Below are 24,802 nucleotides of genomic sequence, written 5' to 3' on the forward strand. Positions count from 1 at the left end.
TACACAAAGAAAAGGGAGATTCAAGGCCACCTCGTCAGCCTGATTGCTGATTATTTCAAAATTACCTGCATGTATTACAGACAAGCCTTGGTGCTGGTTACAATCACCTTCCATAATAAAGAGTATTTGTGCAATGAAAGCAGCAAGAGATCTGAAATCTCTCTATTCAGGGGAGACAAAGAGGAATGGGCCATTGAGTAATGGGGACAAATAAGCTTGTTTGTTATTCTCCTTTGTGTTGTCCCATGCAGTGTCATCTCTCCTTCTCATTTAACATGTGATCCTATTTTCCCATCCTCTCATACAGACTGTTTTCTCTACCTAACCTTCTAATGCATCTTTTCAAAGCTTTTTCTTCTCTGCTGGCAATCTGAATGGTCAGTACATGATTGACTGTCACTCATACATTACTGCTATTGCCACTGTGTTTTATATTTGATGGCTGAGAAAAACACATTTGGCAACACCATGTTCCAGGCCAAAACCCAGAGAAAGCATTAGCACAAAAAGCAGGAGGAGCAGCAGCAGGAATTCATAGTGGTACAGAGCATTACTGTCCATTGCAAAAAATGGAGTGACAGTTGAATTTTTGCTCTATAGCTGCGACCCAATTCATTCCATGGCCGATTGCGTCTCAGCGGCACAACGAAGGCCGTCCCAATTCGAAGGTTCCTTCAAATGCTGTCTTCAAATGCATCCTTCCTTTTCTGTGAAATAAAGGATACAACAGATCGCAGCTTTGCGGCAGCACACATTGCATGCCATTCAAACATTTTGACATTTAGGAGATCATTTAGGAGAACTTGTCTGTGAAATTGCTCAAAATGATATCCGACCGCACCGGACTAAATATTCAGCCCTCATTAAGCATGTAATTGTGCCAGAGATTCAACGGAAACTACTGAAGGATACAGGAGAGGAACCGTATTCTTTAATTATCGATGAGAGCACTGATGTGGGCATGCATAAACAGTTAGTTGTTGTAGTCCAGTATTATAGTCAAAATCAACAGCGCATAGTATCATCTTGTGCTGGGATTCTTCATCTGGATGGAGGAGATGCAACGGCAATAACAGAAGCGTTAATAAACTTTTTGCTAGAGAACAAGCTTTGTCCTAAACCAGTAGGCAAATTTGGTCCTAGAGAGCTGCTGTCCTGCAGAGCTTAGCTCCAACCTTAATCAAACTCACCTGAACAAGCTAATCAAGCTAATCAATCAAGGGTTTTTTTTTTTTTTTTTTCTTCAGGGTTGGTGCTTAACTCTGCAGGACAGCGGCTCTCTAGGACTGTACTTGCCTACCACTGTCTTAAATGATGCATCGGGCATGCAACTGACGGATGCAATGCAATGTGTGGACAGCACAACTCGGTTGTCAAAAAAATTCAACAGTACAAATTTGAGGTCGACTGATTCATCGGTTTTCACTGATAGCTGATTGGTGGAACAATCAGATATCGGCACAAATCCATACTAACTGGACCATAGAATCCTTCACATTTTACGCACCCAAAATCGGTGAATTTCACTGCCAAATCAGAAGCGCAATAGAACAGTTTTTAAAATTAAGTCACCAGTAAATTGTATGGCTCCTACAGTAAATGTTGTATTGTCTTATATATGTTTTATTTTACCAGTTGTGGAATCCAACCATTCATCCATCTGAGGTAACATAGCTAGCCAAAGTTATTGAGTATTTCCATTTTATGCAACTTTACACATTTATTAATAATTAATACATTTAAGATCATCATGTTTTCAGCAAACAATATATTCCAGACCTAGTGGAGTAATAGTAATAATATCTAGTTCTGAATTTAAATATATTGTATGTTTTAATGGATCACACTACAAACATAATGATCTTATAATACACGATGCATTGCTGTGTCCGTTATTGCATAATTCCCACTTTTGGACACTTGCTTCAGTGGACATTAGACAACACTGTAAAATCAAGCTGTTAAATTCATATATTTATTGTCCAACATTCCCAATTTTTCTGATGCATGTCCTTAATTTAATTTCATATGTTGGTAATAATTCAGTGTTTATAAGCCTTTTAAAGAATTGTAACCCAAACTGACTGGGTTTCTAGAGAGTAAATGTTTTGTGAAAAAAGTGGAAGCCTTAAACACAAAGTCTGTAAAATAAACTGTAAAAAAGGATTTGATGATCACTAGTATTTTATTCTGTGTTGTCATCATTCAGGTTGGATTTCAGCTTTAATGTACAATTTTTTTTTTTTAACAAAGCAGCTGATATTACTCGCTTTCACCCCAAAATGGCGGAAACGCAGGGCCGCTGCTGGGCGCCGGTGTTTCAACGTAACGTTCTATTAAGTGTCGCTTCTTGATAGTGTATATTCTTTGGAGCGGCTGAGAAGTCATCATACAGTACGAGAGCGGCCTCTAGAGGTGGAATTCATGATGTCTCGTATTGTTTATTTTGACACGTGAGGCTGCGGGCTGCACAGAGAGCGCTGACACTTCAGATGTGCATTTAAAACAGACAGTGAAATGGTGCGAATACAGTACACTACAGTACATGTTGTCATATTATAAAGTAATTAATCTGCTGAGCAGAGAAAGAACAGCAGTAGCCTATGTTTGCCGTCAAGACTGAGAGGACGCTATAGTAGTAGCTCAAAGGGTTAAAACAATGTGACAAAAAATGCACGCAAATCTGACCCAAATGTTTAATGTCACGATTGTTACCATCTATTTGCATTAGTTTATATTCAGCTGGTCACTTATGCATTCATTAGCCGACAAAGTTGCATATTTAAAGCTAGTGACATGAGAAAGCAAATTGTTCATGCATCTGACAAAATTGTTAATGCAGCTGACAGAAACATATAAACAAATCAGAAACGCATCTGATTTCAGTTCTTTTTTATAAACACTGCAATACATATGTAGTTATTTTGATTAGAAAATCATCAAGTGTTCTAAAATAGAAGCAAATAAAGTGAGAGACATATTATTTAACATTTATTAAATTTATGTATTTTTAATGCTTTGGTCTTTGCTTAAAGATGCCCATCTTTAAATATCAATGCATGACTCTTTGGATTTATATGAAATGGTAACACTTTACAATAAGATTTGTAACATTAACTAAGGTTAATAAATGCTGTAGAAGTATTGTTCATTGTTAGATTGTTCATTTCAACATTTACTAATACAATTTTAGAGTGCTACTTTTTGTTTCAGTTTTATTTACTTCAATATTTATTAATCTAATTTACAGATTCATATTTATATATTTATTTAATTTAGCACAGTCATTTGTGTGTGTGTGTGTGTGTGTATTAAAGTTCAGCACTGTTTTACTTGGAGTGTTAATTTTTTTTTTTTTTTATGTTTTTTTTTAGGCCTGTCAAAATAACGCGTTAATTTCGATTAATTAATCTGAGAAAAAATAACGCGTTAAAAAAAATAACGCAGATTAATCCATTCCGTATTGACCTTTGAACCTGGAGCCGTTCTAGCCACCATTCGACTGCAAAATGAAGGAGGGAGACGACTGCTGTGCTGACGAACAGAACGAGCAGAGCTCCTCCCTCGTGCGTGCGAGAAAGTAAGCACCATCTTTGCACTCTCTCTACCTCACACATAATAATCTAAATCAACTGACACAATGCTAAAAGTTCGTAAGACCGAATCCATGTTTCACGAGGCGCATTCGGAGAATGACAGGCGCCCTGCACGTGCAGCTGACATAAACCACCCTTTTAGTAAACAAAAAGAAAATCCTATCCAGTGGTGAAGTGTTTTCTGTGTTAACAAATCTTTTGCGATGTCCTAATAACAGTCGCGATTCGCACGCAATGCGTCAACGTCCGCTAATGTCCAATTCGCGACCTAATGACTCATTTGAACAGATTCATTTTAATGAATCATGACAACTGATGATCTGTTCACACGGTCTATAATGAATCATTTCTATAATGAATCACTCTGAAATGAGAACATAAGTGTGCTTACCCCATTACCCCAGTGGTTAGTAAATTTAGCCTTAATAATCCACGATATTTTCAGGTTATTTAAATGACAATGTGTAGTAAATTCGGCCTACCTATAAAATCAGTTAGTTTAGACTGGAGTGATGTGAAACCAGAACAAAGCAAGTTGTTGTTAGCTAGGTGCATTCAATTGTATATGGTAGAAAATTATATTATTAGTTAATATAACTTCTAAATGCTACTTTTTAATACTTTTCAGGTTTAGCAAAAAAGCATCTTCTCTTACAAAGCTATAAAATCACTTTTGTTTTTTGTTTTTTTGTTTTTTGCAAAGAGGGCAAGAAAGAATTATAGTGAGAGTGACGGGTACTTTATTGTCAGTATCGGGCTCGCAGATCACGTGGGTAGGGCACTTTTTACTGTTTGTATGGATGACCATGTCTGTCACCACCGAAGACCATTTTTGACCCAGGAAAAACCCTGCATTGATTCATTTAAATTGAAATATTTAATACTTTCACAACAAAAATTATGTATGCGATTAATTTAGATTAATTAATCACAGAGTATGTAATTAATTAGATTAAAATTTTTAATCGATTGACAGCCCTAGTTTTTTTTATTTATTTTTTTTTATCCAGTATCCATTTTAAAACCGGTTGATTTAAACTGTTTTCTGCAAGTACGGTCCAACCTAGTTATTGGTATCTGGAAAATCCACTATCGGTCGACCTCTAGTTCAACCCCAAATTTGTGTTTGTGAAATGTGCGTGTCACTCAATTCAAATGCCGAAATTTCAAACATATGCCTGGTTTTCACAAAGCACCATCCGTCAGCAAAACTACAAGCAAGTTTATGCATAAACAATGATCCATGTCAGAAAAGCACTACAATAAATCCTTCATCTTTCAGAAATGAGATGGCTAGATGTCAGTGTATGTCTCAATAGGCTGCTGGATCAATTTAATATGATGAATTGAAACTACACTTCCAGCTCGCTAAGTATAAGGACAGAAACTACAACGCGAAGATCCTATTTCCAATGTACTCTGAATGTACTCCCTGTGTTTAGTGTTCCTGCATGAGCGAACAGAGTGAATAAAATGTTTCAACTGGAAAATGCAAATCCATGCAAGCTCTTCTATGAACTGATTGCGTTCTACCTGAACGTACTACAAAGAGTTGCAAAAATCAACTTGGTGGACATGACTCAGTGGTCCGAGATTATTGACTTTGACGTGACCATAGAAAGCAATCATCTACCTCTTTCTTGGCAGTTGACTATGACCTTCAGTTCCAAACGGAGCTGGATAATGAAAAGCTTACCATACACATTACAAAGAACATCAAACACAGCTGCAAAGAATACCTGCTTGAATTTAACAGGCAAATCAAACAATGTTTGATCACTAATATGCAACAACTTCAGTCTGTAGTGCTCAACAGTTAGAAAAAAAACTTCACATCTATGTCATTTTTTGCCTGTACACAGGAGATATTGCAAAGCTTGATCAACAGTGAAGTGTCCTGGACACATTGTCATGGGAATACACAGAGGACTGCCAAGCGGAGAAGTTCTAGATTGACGTGAAAAACCACAGGGATGCTGCCGGGGACCAAGATTTTTATGAGCTTGGGTCTTTTGCTCTTTCGCCGCTGGCATTGCCATTCAGCAATGCAGCGGTAGAACGCACGTTCTCGAAGATGAATTTTATAAAGACAAAACTGCGCAGCAGAATGAAGGACACCCTTTTGGAAAACGCAAGCCTGTTACCAGAGGGGGGGCCGGAGGATCTCCGGACCGAGGGAGACGGATTTGATACTAGCGTGTGATTTTCTCACTCAAACCACTGCCTGTTGCTGCTTCTGATTGCTTTTAGAGGGAAAAGCTGCCCATAACTGCTGGTCTGTTTTCTTCATAATAATAGTATATTTGCAAAAACGACCTGGCAAACGATCCAGTGCTTATCTGTTTTTCCACTCTGGAGAATGTCAAACTATTCCATTTACAATGTGTTTTCGCAGTGGTGAGCAATGTAGCCAATCACCGACATGATTTTTTCACAGGTTAGCACTGGACAAAAACTGGATTCTAAGTTCTGCATGCTTGCAAATCCTCTCTAACAAAGTGTAGACATTATGTACAGTAAATAAGAGATTCATTGTGTAGTCGGCTTCATTGTGAATATAATGGAACTTTGTGAGATTGCGATGAATGAGTGACAGCTTTTCAGTGATTATAAAGGGAGCTCTCTTTGCACGCTGTCTATGCGATATATAACGATTAATAAAATATATTCAAAATTTGAATAAAACTTTTGTTTTTCCATGCTTGACAAGCAACCATGTACATGCTTCAATAGTCCCATCCACATAAAAATGCGGGATTCACTCTTGAAATTGCAATGACTGACACAGTGAAAACCATATAGCAAAGGATGAGACAAAAATACCCTCACTAATTTCAGAAGCACCCTCTGTGATTTAATTCTGGAACCGCAGGATTTTGTTGTATTAGGTAAGGCAAATGGCTGCCAAATCACGCATATAGTATGATTGCTATTCTGTTAAAATGAACAGTGGTTTTGTGAATGTAGACGGCTTAATAACACATAATTTATCTGGAGCGTTTATCCTTTTTCGATGTGTGTGTCCTGGCGCCGGGCCTGGGAGAACATCCTTCACATTCGAGCCGTCATGCAAAGGAATCTGCTGTCATCAGTTCAAACCAACAAAAGAGATGCTGGCTTTGTTCAATACAGATGTGTATGACAAAGAGCAAGAAGTGTTGCATCAGAACAAGACCATAAATCTGTAAATAGTTCATTCAAATAGTTCTCAAGAACCACAGCCCACCAAAGGATTTTGTTCATTAGCTGTCAATCTTAAAGGTGCAGTAGAATGTGTTTTCAAAAGATGTAATGTAAGTCTAAGGTGTCCCCTGAATGTGTCTGTGAAGTTTCAGCTCAAAATACCCCATAGATTGTTTTATTCATTTTTTTAACTGCCTATTTTGGGGCATCATTAAATATGCGCCCATTCAGCGCGCGGCCCCTTTAAATGCTCGTGCTCCCCGCCCCCGAGCTCACGACTGCCTTAAACAGCATAAACAAAGTTTACACAGCTAATATAACCCTCAAAATGGATCTTTACAAAGTGTTCGTCATGCAGCATGTCTAATCGCGCAAGTATGGTATTTATTTGGATGTTTACATTTGATTCTGAATGAGTTTGAGGCTGTGCTCCATGGCTAACAGGCTAATGCTACACTGTTGGAGAGATTTATAAAGAATGAAGATGTGTTTATGAATTATACAGACTGCAAGTGTTTAAAAAATGTAAATAACGTCAGTCTTGTCTCCGTGAATACAGTAAGAAACGATGGTAACTTTAAACACATTTAACAGTACATTAGCAACATACTAACGAAACATTTAGAAAGACAATTTACAAATATCACTAAAAATATCATGTTATCATGGGTCATGTCAGCTATTATTGCTCCATTTGCCATTTTTCGCTATTGTCCTTGCTTGCTTACCTAGTCTGATGATTCAGCTGTGCACAGATCCAGACGTTAATACTGGCTGCCCTTGTGTAATGCCTTGAACATGGGCTGGCATATGCAAATATTGGGGGCGTACATATTAATGATCCCGACTGTTACGTAACAGTCGGTGTTATGTTGAGATTCGTCTGTTCTTCGGAAGTCTTTTAAATAAATAAGATTTACATAAGAAGGAGGAAACTATGGTGTTTGAGACTCACTGTATGTCATTTCCATGTACTGAACTCTTGTTATTCAACTATGCCAAGGTAAATTCAATTTTCCATTCTACGGCACCTTTAAGTTAAGATGAGTTTATTTATGAGAACAGATTGTTTATGATTAGTACTATACAGAAATGTCATAACAGGGTACATAAAGTTGTAGTTAATACAGTTATTAGATGGTTTATTTGATTTTCATGTACCAATTGGCAATTAAGTTACAACTGTGCTACCTTGCTATGATACTTCTGTCCATTGTTGTAAACCCTCGTCTTCCTTCTTTTGGTGATTCACATTTTCTGATGGGAGTGCTAACTTTTTAACATTAAATATATAAACAATCCTAAAGTCATATTATAATTAATAATGGTAGCATTTGTTGTCCTGTCTGTAACTTTTGGCAACACTTTATTTCGATGGTCCACTTTAAACATTCTACTAAGTAACTTTGCAACTACATGTCAGCTAGCAGTCATTAGAGTATTGGTGGACCAATAACACTTTATTTTGATGCTCCCCAACTGTCACGTGTTGCAGTAAACTCACGACGATGGAGTATAAAAAAAAACAAAACAAAAAAAACAGTATTTAATAGTAAATCCAATCAAGAACACACAGAAGATCACAAGGGAAACAGAACAGCACAACCACATTAAACAGCAACATATACATTGACGACACCAAACCAAGAACTTTGAGAGCAGAAAGTTGAATACACATGGTAGCTAATTAACAGAAACTGAAACAGGTGCAATAACATAATCAGTAACCACAGAAACTACCCAGGGAAACAGGCAGGCAGGCAGACTGGGAAAAACTAAAACAGAAAACTAAAACTGAACATCCAACAGACCTTCTACTGACCAGGGGCTCGTTCTCCGTACGTCGCTAACTCGGTTAGCTGAATTTGATTGACGATTTGCCATGATCTTGGATTGTTCGGTTCTTCAACGCTCATCCTGGACTTGTTGCCATAGCAACAGGTCCGTAAGCTTAAACCTGCTCTTGAGCAGGCTTATTTCATGTAAACAGGATTAGATTGCATCTTTTTAAGTGGAATTGATACTTAAAATCTGTCCCAGCCACTGCTAATTTCTTTCAAGAGTACTTTACTTATCCAGGGACAATCATTTAAAATGATAATAATTTACTAATTAATTTGAAAAGAATATTATAAATGTTGTGTAGTCTATAATACTATAGGCACAGTCAATTTTACTCATTGAAATATTTATTTGCGATGGAATAATTACTTTACAATTGTATTGGAGTCTTACACATATGCATTCATTTGAACGGTGACGCTATTATGGGAGTGGCTTGATGCAGCTCAGAAGATGCAGATAACTTGTTCTTGACTTTAATTTTTAAATAAAACTTGAATTAATGCTGTCACGTAACAAGTCTATCTAAATAATTGGGAATCATGTAAAAAAAAAAAAAAAAGTGCACATTTCATTTATCCATTATATGTTGTCAATGTATGTCAATGTTCACTTGGCTGTTTCATTATAAAGGTCCAGAAATTCATTAAGTATCGATACATCTGCCATTTTCAAGGAACACGAGAATGTGCAATAATCTTAGACAACTTAATCCTGATATTTTAATCCAATCTGCAAATTCGTTTGAAGAACCAGATTAGCCAGAGTTCAGTTATCACGATTAGAAGATATAGCATCTGTCAAATCATCTCAGATGTATTTAGTGAGGTATGAAGAACGAACCCCAGGGCTTGACATTAACACCTGCCAACCTGCCAAATGTGTGTGGATTTCAGCAGTGGCGTGTAATGCAGTCACTCCTACTAGCCACTTTGGCAGGTTGAATTTTATATATACACCTTTCAATGCATCTGAAATAATAAACTAATTTATATGTAGTGTCAAAAATATCAATTTTTCAATACATATCAATACTGAAATATCTGAAATGCTTCCAATACTCATTTTCTGCAGAATAGATACACGATACCAGCTGCGCTTTTTCTCTCTCTCATCTCTCCGACATCGAGTGACACACAAACCCTCCTCCCCTCACTCACTCACTTCATTTGCTACAGATGAATATTGTTCATGTCACAGAGCTTGAATTTTGGTATTGCAAGCATTGTGCATAATTTTACTCATTCCTGCAGATTTTGTGCTCACACCCACATAAAGCCACCTCTCAGTGCTAAATTGAGTTCTTTTTTGCCGCTTATTGTGCTTAAACAGTCACATACACAAAATAATGCCAAAATGCCGGTCTTGGCGAGTATTCACGTAAACACAGTCAGTTATGTTTTAGTGAATGTAAACAGCTGATAAAGAAAATGTGTAACAGTATGATGGATTAGTGTGCCAGGTCTTAAAGTGACAGCAGCCTAATAAACCTGCTGCCAAATTATGAGATAATATAAAAAAAAAATATATATCTATATTGCAGTTTTTCCCCAATGGTATTGATGTCAAAATTGTAGCCAGTGAAAATGCTGAGTGATTTTTTTTTTTTTTTTTTTTTTTTTTTATTATTGAAAAATTTTAAAAATATTTTAATGTGGGCCAAACTGTACTTGTAGAGTACGTATACAGTACTTAGTAAAGTGTCTAAAGTAGACCATCGAAATAAAGGTTAACCGTTAATTTTATATTAAAAAACAACAACTTTGTTTTAAAGTAATGAGTATTATCAATGATAAAATGAGAATTAGAAAATAAAAATATCATGATAAGTAACAATTGACTCAAACATATCCAAATTATTCCAGTCAGATTTAGTAGTGTAAGATTTCAGTAAGTCCTACTTACCTCAGCATCTATCAAGCTTTCTTAGTAAACTTAAATTCATCTCACTTATAATTATTATTGATTATGTGACATGTCTGATTAAATCCGTAGTCTAGTGCTCAGCCTCTATTGTGCCTCAGAATATTTCTTATGAAGGTCAAAAAAGCTATCCACTCTGTGTGATTGTGTTTCCCTGGACCAAGAGAAAATGACAAAGTTTTACTCATTCATAAGCCTACGGCACTGAAAAGTCAGAGCATGTTATTAAATCATGAAGCACTCATAATTCAAAGTCCTGATTGCAATCAAACAAAAAACGTTTTATCACACCCATCCCAATGAAAGCTCATTAGAGATCTGACATTGGGTAATAGTAATAAACTAATCTGAGAGAGAATATCTAGACTGAGACTTTAGAAACTGAGATTCTTACATTGCCTTGCAATTACACAGCATGGATTTGTGCAAACCGCCATAATGACTTGTAGCTATGGAAACACAATACCAGCGCTCATGGGTGCCACCCATTAAGAATGCAAATTGTTCTCCTGTAGACACTGCCCGGGAAGCTTTTAACAGAACAGCCTTAACATGGACACGTCACATTATACAAATAAATAAAATTAAATACAAATAAAAAATAAAAAATAAAAAAGGGAGGAAGATGAGTTATTGTTATATAATGCAATTATATATGGATTTGACTGGAACATTTATCTAAAGAATATCTTTTTTTTTTTTCTTTTTCTTTAGACAAATCTTGCCTACAATGGCTGTGTATCCTTTTCGGAGTGTTAATTTGGTTACTGCTCCCCCTTGAGCAAGAGCACACTGTGACTGATACGGCAGCCCACACACAGCAACCTCTGCACACAACACATGACTGAATGATTTTGCTTTGTGCTGATGTTAAAGATTTTTTGGTAAATAATGACTTCTGTTACTCACACAAAGCAATAGCATGGCTTAAGAAGACTTGGTATTTAGCACACTCTCTGTATGGAATACTCTATGGTTCTTTTAATCAGGTGATTTTAATGCTCACTATGACCTGATTGTCCACATAACGTTTTACAGAAAAGGGGGCAAATAGTTTTAGAAAAAAAAAAAAAAAAATATGGATGAGTATTAAAGGATGAGTTAAAATGACAGAATTTTAAAAAATAATTTTAGGCTGAATTATCACTTGAAATGGAGTGCCACATATTGCTCAAACCCCTGGAACTAAGCTTAATTCTTTTCAGGTTATATATATATATATATAACCATAGAGTATGAGTGTATATATATATATATATATATATATATATATATATATATATATATATATACTTGTAGAGTACGTATACAGTACTTAGTAAAGTGTCTAAAGTGGACCATCGAAATAAAGGTTAACCGTTAATTTTATATAAAAAAAACAACTTTGTTTTAAAGTAATGAGAATTATCAATGATAAAATGAGAATTAGAAAATAAAAATATCCTGATACTGTAAGTATAACAATTGACTCAAACATAAAAAATAATTTTAGGCTGAATTATCACTTGAAATGGAGTGCCACATATTGCTCAAACCCCTGGAACTAAGCTTAATTCTTTTCAGGTTATATATATATATATATATATAACCATAGAGTATGAGTGTATATATATAACCATAGAGTATGAGTGTATATATATATATATATATATATATATATATATATATATATATATATATATATATATATATATATATATATATATATAAAATCAAAGGTACAGCACTAAGATCAAGCACAGACTAAGAAATGTCAGGCCTGTGGCCTACTAGTGAACAAAAGTGTTCCAATACATTGAGCAGTGCTCAATATCAAACACCATTCACTTTTTTTCCATATTATGAAGCCCCTAAAGGGACCTTTGCAAAAAAAAAATAAAAAAAAATATACAGACTTTTATACAGAGGAATTTTTTTGGATGCTGGCTCGTTACAATTTCCAATTTATAACCTATTTCCTTTTGTGCATCACTGTCATTTTACTATGAAGAAAACGAGAGTATGGATGCGCATGAATTAATAAAGATCAATGTGCTCAAAATTTGGCTTTTGTTAGGGCAGTATATCTCAAATATCAAATTATGAGATAATATTAAAAAAATATATATCTATATTGCAGTTTTTCCCCAATGGTATTGATGTCAAAATTGTAGCCAGTGAAAATGCGGAGTGATTTTTTTTTATTATTTTTTTTTTTTTATTATTGAAACATTTTAAAAATATTTTAATGTGGGCCAAACTGTACTTGTAGAGTACGTATACAGTACTTAGTAAAGTGTCTAAAGTGGACCATCGAAATAAAGGTTAACCGTTAATTTTATATAAAAAAAACAACTTTGTTTTAAAGTAATGAGAATTATCAATGATAAAATGAGAATTAGAAAATAAAAATATCCTGATACTGTAAGTATAACAATTGACTCAAACATATCCAAATGTCAGGCCTGTGGCCTACTAGTGAACAAAAGTGTTCCAATACATTGAGCAGAGCTCAATATCAAACACCATTCACTTTTTTCCATATTATGAAGTCCCTAAAGGGACCTTTGCAAAAAAAAATAAAAAAAAATATACAGACTTGCGTGGAATTTTTTTGGATGCTCGCTCGTTACAATTTCCAATTTATAACCTATTTCCTTTTGTGCATCACTGTCATTTTACTATGAAGAAAACGAGAGTATGGATGTGCATGAATTAATAAAGATCAATATGCTCAATTTGGCTTTCGTTAGGGCAGTATATCTCAAATATCAAATGATGAGATAATATAAAAAAAAATATATCTATATTGCAGTTTTTCCCCAATGGTATTGATGTCAAAATTGTAGCCAGTGAAAATGCTGAGTGATTTTTTTTTTTATTATTATTATTTTTATTATTGAAACATTTTAAAAATATTTTAATGTGGGCCAAACTGTACTTGTAGAGTACGTATACAGTACTTAGTAAAGTGTCTAAAGTGGACCATCGAAATAAAGGTTAACCGTTAATTTTATATAAAAAAAACAACTTTGTTTTAAAGTAATGAGAATTATCAATGATAAAATGAGAATTAGAAAATAAAAATATCCTGATACTGTAAGTATAACAATTGACTCAAACATATCCAAATGTCAGGCCTGTGGCCTACTAGTGAACAAAAGTGTTCCAATACATTGAGCAGAGCTCAATATCAAACACCATTCACTTTTTTCCATATAATGAAGCCCCTAAAGGGACCTTTGCAAAAAAAAAAAAAAAAAAATATACAGACTTGCGTGGAATTTTTTTGGATGCTCGCTCGTTACAATTTCCAATTTATAACCTATTTCCTTTTGTGCATCACTGTCATTTTACTATGAAGAAAACGAGAGTATGGATGCATATGAATAAATAAAGATCAATATGCTCAATTTGGCTTTTGTTAGGGCAGTATATCTCCAATATCACAGCCTTACTTTAACGCATGTGAAATGGGCTGATGGCGCAATATGGCTGTGTGCATTGTCCTGTTCGCCAAGTTCAAGAGTCCAGAAAAAAGACTAATACAGTAGCAAGCAATGTTGTGGGTAACACATTACAAGTAACTTGAGTTACATAATCAGATTACTTCTTCAAGTAACTAGTAAAGTAGCGTGTTACTTTTCAAATTAAAAACAAAAAAAATCTAAGTTACTATTTCAAACAAGTAACGCAAGTTACTTTTTCACATTTATTGACTGACAGCTCTCCTGTCCCCATGTTGAGAGAAATACATCATGTGAACATGATGGTTATTGTAGTTCTAGACTAAAGGTGAACATTGATTTACTAATCTAACTTGCTCAAAAATATTCAGCATTCCTCAAAATTAATAAAAACAGTGAAATGCAATCTATTATGCAAACCTGTAATAATTAACTATATTAAATTACACAAATATACTTTATGTATTTAACCTCACTTTATTAACCAATGTCTTTGCTGCTGACCTTCAATAATCTAAATCATCCATGCTAATAAACAAAAATCACTTCATATTAGATTTAGAAATAAGAGTGTTGAACTTTCTTCTCCTGTATCCTATTCTTTTTCAATCCAGAATGGCAGCACAGCTGTAAGGTTTGTTTGAGCTGTGCCCTCTACTGTACAGGCGTAAATATGCATTTCCTTCAGCCTGAGGCTTATTCATTTTACTTTTGGTGTGAAAGGGCCTTAAAATTGGCCAAAAACAGAACTTTTTGTTGTTAAAACAAACAATCAAATCCAGCCCAGGTGAGAAAAAGTAACTAAAAAGTAATGTAACGCATTACTTTTCATGAAAAGTAACTAAGTAACTCAATTAGTTACTTTTTTAGGGATTAACACAATATTCTAATGCATTGTTTTTTAAAGTAACTTTCCCCAACACTGGTAACAAGTGCTCAAAATTTGGCTTTCATTAGGGCAGTATGTCAAATTTTAAGGCCTTTTGTCCGCTTTGATGAATTTAACACTGCGGCGGCCAAGAAACCGTGCCGAAATGGGTGGCTCAGTGTGCATTGTCCTATATGCTTTTAGTTTAATGGTTCACTGGTACAGTAAAAAGTGTCCCTTATAAAATTTTAACAGCCAATTAAAAAATATTGGTGCAGTAAAATGTACTAAAATTTTGTATTTCACAAGATCATTTATTAAACAACTTTGGTGGAGAAATGCTGATTTTCTTCATTCAATTCTAACAGCGCTTATTGCGAGCAGAGCCATAGACATAAAGGACTTTAGAAAGCATCACATTATATAAAGGGAAGGCTCACACCTAAAAAAAAAAAAAAAAAAAAAAGAAGATAAATGAATAAGTAACTTGATTTACTGCCCTAACGAAAGCCAAATTTAGAGCAAATAGATCTTTTTTTTAATCTATGTGCACCCATACTCTTGTTTATTTTATGGTGAAACGGCAGTGATGCACAAAGAAAATCGATTATATATATAAACCAGAAATTGTAACACGTGTGCATGTGAAAATTTTCTTGTGCGTATGCGAAAGTCTGTATATATTTATTTTTGCAAAAGTCCTTTTAGGGGCTCCATATGTGAACTGGCTTTAACAGGAAACACATAGAAGGGCCTTAATATAATCTTTTGGAAAATGACTGGGAAATGTGGCCATTCCATATCAGAATGGAAATATGAATGTGCGTTTGCAGTCAATGCTGGAGGACGACTTCTCTGCCCTTAACTTTAACAGCATGACCTCACTGACATCAGCCAAAAAGAAAAGTTGTTCCATAGCTGAAGCAAGTTTCATCCATTCATACATCTATCCATACATCCATTTTCCAAAGTGCTTGTATGTGTGTATAATATATATATATATATATATATATATATATATATATATATATATATATATATATATATATATATATATATATATATATATATATATATATATATAAAATTGCATTATGAATTACCCTGAGACTAACATCAATTCAGTTCATTTTGATGTTCACTTTAAATCCAGTTTTTTAGCTAATGGGAAAAACATCTTTATAAGCCCATTTTTCACCTTAAAATGTTAAGAGCTGAGTTAGTCGGCATTAGTGTGGCAGATACCAGTGGTCTCCTGAGTTCCGCTGTACAAGGAGTTTTGAAAATGAGATGAGGACTTTTCATGCTACAGGACAAGCCCCCGACTAGCGATGTCATCCTCAGTTTGCACAAGGCTCGACACATCACCTGGGGCGAATTAGCCTGGCCTAAATTTCAAAACAGACGACTTGTCAGATGAAGCCCAAGATAGAGAAAGGGAGGAATGGGCAATGACAGTGCGGACGAGCGAACAAATGTGACAGAGCAGTGCAATCTTTCACAAGACAGGTGGATAAAGAAGCATTAGGCAGAAACAAAAATAGAAGCTAAAAGACTCAGTAAGAGAAATTTGAAGGATGATGTAGAAGAAGATCAAGGATGGAGATGGAAGGAAAAAAACGAATGACACATCTGCTATACTTAAAACTGCAGAAATAACCTACAGATAATGACTGTTCAGATGGCCTCGTAAAGAGAAAACCGCTTCTGTTACTAAGTGAAATAAATGTCTTTCGTAATCTGCAGACGAGGACATCACGTAAGTGCTCTGCTCTTTACTGGTCTCATAAGCTATTTCTTGACCTTGTTTCACTTAATGTCTTTCCCTCATTTCTTCTGTAATAGTGTAATGTCATGACTGACAGCTCAGGCACTCGGTCAAGGCTGTGGTGATATAATGGGACTAATGTTAGGCCTGTAGGAAGGTATGAGCATAGATGCTGTTTTTCCCCTCAGGAACTTTAAGACCGTGTATCCGTTCAATAACAGTATATTTAGAAAGATTTCTGACACTGCTATTTTTATCCCTTTTGATGAGGATGATTAAGGGGGTCCTTTCATGTTGTCATTACAGTAAAGCTGGTGAAATGGGAAATAGACAAAAATGGCTGCACAGCAGAGCAGGTAATAAACTGACATCTAAGTGTTAGTCAGAATACAAATAATGCATCAAGTTTCTTTGATTCCAAGAACACCAACTTCAAGGTTCCATCATTTTTTCTCCTTATTCGTTTCACACAATGAAATCAATAGTACTTTTGACAAATACGAATAAATGAGGTACATCAGATGAAGACTCGTATCATCGACTAGGCATGTCAAATCTACTGACACTGTGGTTCCAAATCGATACTAAAATAATAATAATAACAACAACAATAAATGTAAAGATATCAATCTTCTGCAGTCTTCTGTCAAATGCACTTCATGGTCAAAATGTACCTTTTTCCAAGGTATTAATATATTAAACACAGTTAGTTTCTCTTAAGTGAATGCAAACAGTCAGGAAAACAACATTGATGTGTGTCATATTGGCTCTATGAATTATTGCAGTTTAAATGGAGCCACATAAATATTTTATTTTTAGTTTTTTTTAATATATGATGTTGCTTTTAGATAACTGAAAAACTTACACACAAGGGCTTTATACACTTGAAATAGTTAACCCTGGGTCATTCTAAACCCCAGGTAAATGGAATCCTGGGTTATCTTGCTTCACGTTTCACATTGCTCATAATTTACCCGGGGTTAACAATTAATCTTGGGTATTCCTAAGCTGACATTTCACACTTTACATTCCTAAACCCTGGGTTAACATTCTTATTTGCATATTTGCTGTGTCAGTGTTATTGATTGGATAAACGCAGCATGCGACCTGTTTACATATAAGGCATTTTTACACCAAGGATGATAAATATAAAGATAACGATAAAGATATAATTCTAAAAATTATTCTCAGTATTAAATAATAGCAGAGTTCACACCAAAGCTATAACGATAACAGCACAGAGAAACTATATCATTGGAATCACTTTCAGAATGACTTTCTCTAGCTGAAGAATAATAAAAACTTTGACAGCCAATCACAATCCATTCTGTTGTAACAAGCTTGAGCATTTAAAGTGACAGACAAGCATGCACTTAGAATAAACAGAATGATATCGTCCACTGGTGTGGACACGAATATAGTTATCTTTATAGTTATCGTTCTTGGTGTGAACGGGCCTGTAAGCTCTAGCATTGCGCATCCTCATATTGCCAACTGTACAATCGAGTTTATACTGAATGGACATTTCGGACTATAAAGATAAGAATGAAATGTTCTCTTCTTCACTCAAATTGTCGCGTTTTCTGTCAGGATTTGACATTTTTCCTTTCAAACACATAATTAACTGTTTATATACAATGTGCAGTGTTTCCATGACTGTCTGAAGCACACAAATATGAGTATGAGATTGGTTGTCCGCTTCTAAATTGCAAGTGTGAAATGTTTCTTTATTCGGGGTTAAAAGTGGTGTTTAGAATGATGATAACCCGGGGTTAAATGCAGTGTGAAAAGCCCTATACACTGTAAAAAGTGGTGACCTGCAATTGTTATCTTAAACCCTATTCGGACGGGATTAGGATGTCTGTAATATTAATTGGCCAATTCGCATGGGACAAGACATCTCAGTAAAACTAGTAGAAGTGGGAGGGGTAACTCGATTTACGCACCGCCGTACTTGAGGTTTGCCACATACTTGTCCCACCACCTACAACCCAACTGAATGTTTCTTCAAGTGCTTCCATGCTTGAAAAATGCGCAGAAAACTACTTTTAAACAGGAAATGATGGAATTTTACCGTACATATTTACAGCGGGTCTATTCGGATGGGATTAGTATTACCTGAGGCAATTTTTCCGGACCTTTTTACAGAAGGTAAAAGTCGCCGTAATCTTTACTGACATTGTCCGTAATGATTACTGAGATGGCACATTCGGACGTGACTAAAATCACGGAGAAGCTCTGGTAATAATTACTTTACCCCCCACCTCCCCACGTAAAACTAATCCCGTCCAAATAGGGCTTTAAAGAGCTATTTCTACTTGATTGAATCCTTAAATTTTGTTTTGTTGGTGAAGCCTTATATATTTAAGTTGATTCAGTTATGTAAAATAACATTTTTAATTTGAATAAAAATGTCAATAAACAATCAATAAACATGTGCCATGCATCCACAAAGACAGGTGTCAGTATAAAGTCTAAGACCACCTACACAAACAATAATGTACTGGGTGTTCCTTTAAGATAAAGAAATGAAATGTAAAAATATGGTCACATGGTATAAGAAGCAAATCCAAGCTGGAAAAGTCAGAACAAGAGTTTTGCTTTAACTGTGCAAATTCTGTGACCCACTCTGGTAACAAATCCCTACAAAGTGATGTGAACAATGAGTCTGTGACAAATCTGGATAAGCATGAACAGGATCATAAGAGAGATTTGCTACAAAGCCTGACAACAGATAATGTTATCTGAAGCAAATCTGACATTTGCACAAGCTGTTGAAACAGCTCTCAGTATGCAAACTGGGGACCTGACTTGAACTACTTAAAATTAAAATAAGGAACATGACAAAAACAGCCTGAATATTAACATGACTGTGCTAGCAGATTGTTGGTTGTAGGCAAATAATTTGTTGCAATAGCTTGTTCCAGCCTATACTTTAGTATCTCATGCATAGCATCAGAAATGCATTCTACTGTGCTTCTTATATATGGATTCTCTCCCGCTTAACTTTGCAAAGAATTAAGAAGAATTTCTTTAAGGCTCACAATGAAGTAAGTTACCGACAAAACCTTCAAGTAGGACAAAAGATGAACCCTAAAAAAGCTGAGACATTTCCAAAAATGCAGGCTCAGGGTATAAAAAGCCTAAATGCGATTTTGGTAATAAAGGCAATGTCAAAAGAACTACATATAATGCATTAAGGAATGCTGACAACGCTGATGCTATGCAGTTTTTTAAATATCAAATGAAAATGCTTCCCTGGAGATCTTCAAGTAATGAGAAAGTCCAGTTTCAAATAAAAGAACTAGAATTGACATTGTGGGATGACCTGGATGTACCGAAAATACTACCACACATTTGGTGGAGGAGAGATTGTGGCAAGCAGAATAACAGACTACAGGAACCACCTGTACATTGACCCCAGGTGCAGACAGCATGGGTTCATTCCTCTACAGCTTACTCATGAGGCCTGTGATGAAAGATCACAAGACTAACACCTCAAATTGGACAAGTGTCAATATGGGATAAAAATATACTAAGATCAGACTTTACGTGTGTACAACTTATTTAGAGACAATATAATGAAGAGTAAAGAACACCAAAATCTGCACATGACTAAGTGGATAAGGATCTGGTGAGAGTACGCCCATGTAGTGAGAGTAATGACCTAGTAAATGGACCCTGTGGTGGAACAGTCAGAGATCTGACCAGTCTTACGGTGAGTGTCCACTACAGTGGCAAAACTCTACTCAGTGCCGCTGGCAATGCTATAACGCCTCCACTTTTGGGGTGTGTCTGTAGTGAGTGTGTTTAATCTATGTTTTTTCCAAAGCACAGACAATATAATCATCAGAGATGCACCGATTACAGTTGGAAATAGGCAAGCTTTGTTTCTAAATGCCCCAAATAAATATATCCTGTCAATTTTATACATTTTTATAAACCTAGCCAGTATAATCACAATGAAAGCATCCAAACTGAATTTAACATACATATATCAACTACAAAACATCCAATGTGTAAACAATAAGATTTACACATTAAATCCAGCATCAACTCCAAAACTACCTGCAAATCTTTAAATGCTCAAGACAGATGTCACTACCTGAACCTCAGAGAAAGTGGCTGCCGCCCGTGTCAAGAACTGCTCAACATTTTTGACGCTCTCGCCCACTCTCATCGCTTTTTCCAGTCCGCTGTAAATACCACATTGCACTGCGCGAGCGTGAAACTCGACTTCCATAGGAACGAACTGAAAACACTCGCTCTGCTCCGCCCGCTCCACACCAGTGGACACTCACCTTTAGTCATACTACCTTAGGGGAAAAATAATGCATGTGCCAAATTCTTAGAAATGTAATCTTTGTTTTTATGATGGTTTCATATGGTTTTGAAAATTGAAATCTTTTGTACTATTTTCTATAAATAATTACAAAGACTCAAAAATTGTCTGGTGGTATAACTGTAACAGACATAGGCTGGTAAGAGCTGTGCATGTAGCCCCTCCAGTTCGAACTGCCAGCTCTAAGCAGGACTCGAACCCGGGTCTGCAGGCATGATAGTCAGGCACTTTAACAAAGTGGCTAAAGACCACAGTCCCATACCAGCGGACCCAGGTTCTAGTTCTGCTTAGAGTGGGCAGACTGAATTGAATTTGTTTTTGACACTTTGAAAACATTTCATTGTACACATCTATACTTGTGTAACCTTTTTTTCTGGTTGACTGATGAGAACTTGTACACCCTAACTAAGAAAAAAAAAATCCAAAGAATCAGATTGGACCTTGCCTTTTTGGTCAATATCGTGGTTAATGAGTGGTCCCTATTGCATTTTCAATGCACTGTCTCTCCTTGAGACCAGTCTTCCTCAAGATATTCTGTGACATTGCCAGGCCACCACAAATACCAATGACCATGACTGAATGTCACAGTCTAGACTTTACACACTGTCTCAGGTTTTTTATTTTTTTATATTTAGCTATTTTCTGATGTTTGGTTGGTTGGCCAGTACTTGTGCTTCTGTATTAAGTCCCCACAGAATCTTGTCACAAAGCCTGTATTTTCCACCAATTTCTGTGAATCCTCCATTTTAAACTTGCATTGTTGTTAGACTCAGCACTGATGTTCCCATATGCAAACCCAATAACTTGGAATCATGGGGGGTTGATGAGACGCCATAGAGAGACAGCAGATCACTTAGGGATGGTTATTCTCAGCACAATGAAAATGACTCTTCTGATGGCAAAACAACAGTCAGAAATGAAAATTGTCTCACTATCTGTATGCATGAAGGAATTTCACATTTCCACCAAACAAGGTCTGTGATACCAACCGCAACATAAACTGTACCCTCAATACAATGCAACAATTTATAATACATCATTAACATTTACTTCAACAAATTTCCACGTCTAACCCCATAGACTTTTGCGTTGTCCCCCTGTTAATATGTACTATTCTATACAGACCTTTCTGAAGATGAGGCCACACTGGCTGTTTCTAATTCCAGTGGAAATATCCTGAAAAGGCGACACCTCTGCAGATGTCTATGATGATACCCTAGACCAGTGCTTATCAAACCTGTCCTGTGGTCCCCCCACCACTACATATTTTAACTTCATCCATCATATAACACATCTGATTCAACTCATCAGCTCATTAAAGACTGCAAGACTTGATTTGGGTTTGACTGATGGAGACATACAAAATATGCAGTGGTGCAAGGTCTCCAGGACAGGTAGGGCCAGATTTATGCATAAGCAATCTGTACAACAATTACTTTATAAATTAATAAAATTGTTGCTGTCTGACAGAAGATTGTATCTCCATATTTTGTAATCACAAATCATTATTATTGGTCAACCTTTACATCTCTCTGTGGGTTTTAGAAAAATGTAAACAATGAAAAATATTGAAAAGAGCTTGTAACTAATCCTCGTCACGTCAGTGGATCCTCAAACTATCAGTCAAACCTCACAACTCCACCCTGCCTCTATAGTGAATGAAGTGCCGCACACAGTTTGGCCTCAGATGCGGCCGTTCTAATGACAGAAAAAAACAAAAAAAACATGACATTCGCTGGTGAAAAAAGTTTCTAACTTCATTTAAGCATCATATATATACAATATCAACTTTGGGACTGACGCTAGAGGCCGCGGTCTTTAGCCTCCTTGTTAGAGTGCCCAACTCTCATGCCGGAGACCACAGACCTATTTGAAGCAGGTCGAGTAGAACTGGTTACATTTGGTGCCGTGACCTGGATGGGAGTGAGGTTTAGGGGGGTGAGTGTAACTGTCATAGGCCAGTAAGAGCTATGTGTGTAAACCTCACTCCCCGGATCTCAAGAGGTGCTCTATAGCGACTGACTCTAGAGGCTGTAGTCATTAACATCCTTGTTGGAGTGCCCAACTCCTATGCCAGAGACCACGGTTCGAGTCCCGCTCAGAGCGGGTTGAGTAGAACCGGTTACAAACACATTGTTTGGTAACACTTTATTTTACAGTGCCGTGGTTACACATTACTACATGCACTTACTCTAGTAATAACAGTGAATTATGCATAATTACAAGAAACTAACCCTAAACCAAACCCTAACCCTAACTTGGTTGGACCATTGGGTACACACAAATAATTCTAAGAACGGACACTTAATAGTTGGGCAATTTTTGGACCTAGGACATACCTACACATACCTAAACCTACCCCTCACAGGAGGAGAAATTAGTTTGGAGATAACTGGGCTATCCCTGGACGTGCCACTTACCTAAACCTAGCCCTCACAGGAGTAGCCCGGATTCTAGATGATGGAACACCGGCAATATACCTAAACCTAACCGTCTAATTGGGCTATCCCTGTACCTGCCACTTACCTAAACCTAGCCCTCATAGGAGTAACCCGGATTCTAGGATGATGGAACACTGGCGACATACCTAAACCTAACCATCACTGGGGGAGAAATTAGTTTGGAGATGATTGGGCTATCTCTGGATCTGCGACTTACCTAAACCTATCCCTCACAGGAGTAACCTGGATTCTAGGATGATGGAACACCGGCAACATACCTAAACCTAACCCTCATAGGAGGATGAAAGTAGTTTGGAGATAGTTGGGCTATCCCTGTACCTGCGACTTACCTAAACCTAGCCCTCACAGGATGATTAAATTAGTTTGGGGATAATTGGGCCATCCCTGGACATGCGACTTGTCTGAAACTGCAGAAGGGGGAATGAAGTTTTGGAAAATGGGGCAGTCTTGGGGTGCTCATTGGTATCCATATAGGGAAGGATGGAATGAGCCTTAGGGAAGTATCTCGATTGTATTTCAGAAAAAGGTAAAACCAGCATTTATGGGTGGATCAGCCTCCTTAAAAACATGCGCCGGCCAGTGCACTTCTGCGTCCTCCCTAATCCAACGAGCCCTCCCTCGTTTAATTTCCTTCATGAGGTTTAACACTAGCCCGGGCCAGGAAACTGGCTAGTGGTTGGTATAGTCCCCCCCAGACGGTTATCTGGGGGGACGCAGTCTCGCCGCCCTCCCTTGTTTCATTTCCTTCATGAGGTTCAACACTAGCCCGGGCCAGGAAACTGGCTGGTGGTTGGTATAGTCTTGGGATTTTTAGATTAGAGGGAAAATTAGAAGGAAAATTCTTTCCGGGGGGAAAGTCAGGTGGTCACACAGGAACCTCCGGAACATCCAGGAGTGCACCGTGCAGGAAGCCACGGGGGAAATCAGAGGGCTGTGGGTTGGGGTGAGGGGTTTGGTCTATTCTTTCTTCTTTATTTTTTTAAAAAAAGGGGGGGGGGGAGCACAAATAAATGCTTTATTTGTTAGGTCGGCCAGGGATCAGAGTTGGCCGGGATGGGAAGGGGCACTGTTACCAGAGAGGTACAGGCTCTGACCGTACAGGGAGGTACTGGTATCAGGGAGGTCCAGGCTCCAAGAAAAAAAGGTTGTGTGTAATCATTTTCTTGCCTTATTTATATGCTGAAGGATCAGGACACTGTCGTGTTGGTGGGGTCAGAGGAGTCTGAGAAGGATGATGATATAATTTGGATGAGGTGGCAGGAGGTAGCAGCCAGTCCCAGGTGGCAGGAGAGTGCAGCCAGCCACAGGTGGCCCGGAGGGAGGAGGAAGATGCAGAGGAGGAAGAGAAAGAGACATGATAATGATGAGGAGG

At 36.8% G+C, this 24,802-nt stretch overlaps 1 protein-coding gene across 2 annotated transcripts in view; it reads right to left on the reverse strand.

Moving 5' to 3' along the window:
• The window catches only part of gabra3 (gamma-aminobutyric acid type A receptor subunit alpha3), a 268,591-nt gene that overhangs the window by 155,803 nt on the left and 87,986 nt on the right, over positions 1-24,802 (reverse strand). The gene's annotated exons all lie outside the window — the stretch shown is intronic.

The sequence above is a fragment of the Megalobrama amblycephala genome, linkage group LG18 (assembly GCF_018812025.1).
Source record: "Megalobrama amblycephala isolate DHTTF-2021 linkage group LG18, ASM1881202v1, whole genome shotgun sequence".
NCBI classification, from domain to species: Eukaryota; Metazoa; Chordata; class Actinopteri; order Cypriniformes; family Xenocyprididae; genus Megalobrama; species Megalobrama amblycephala.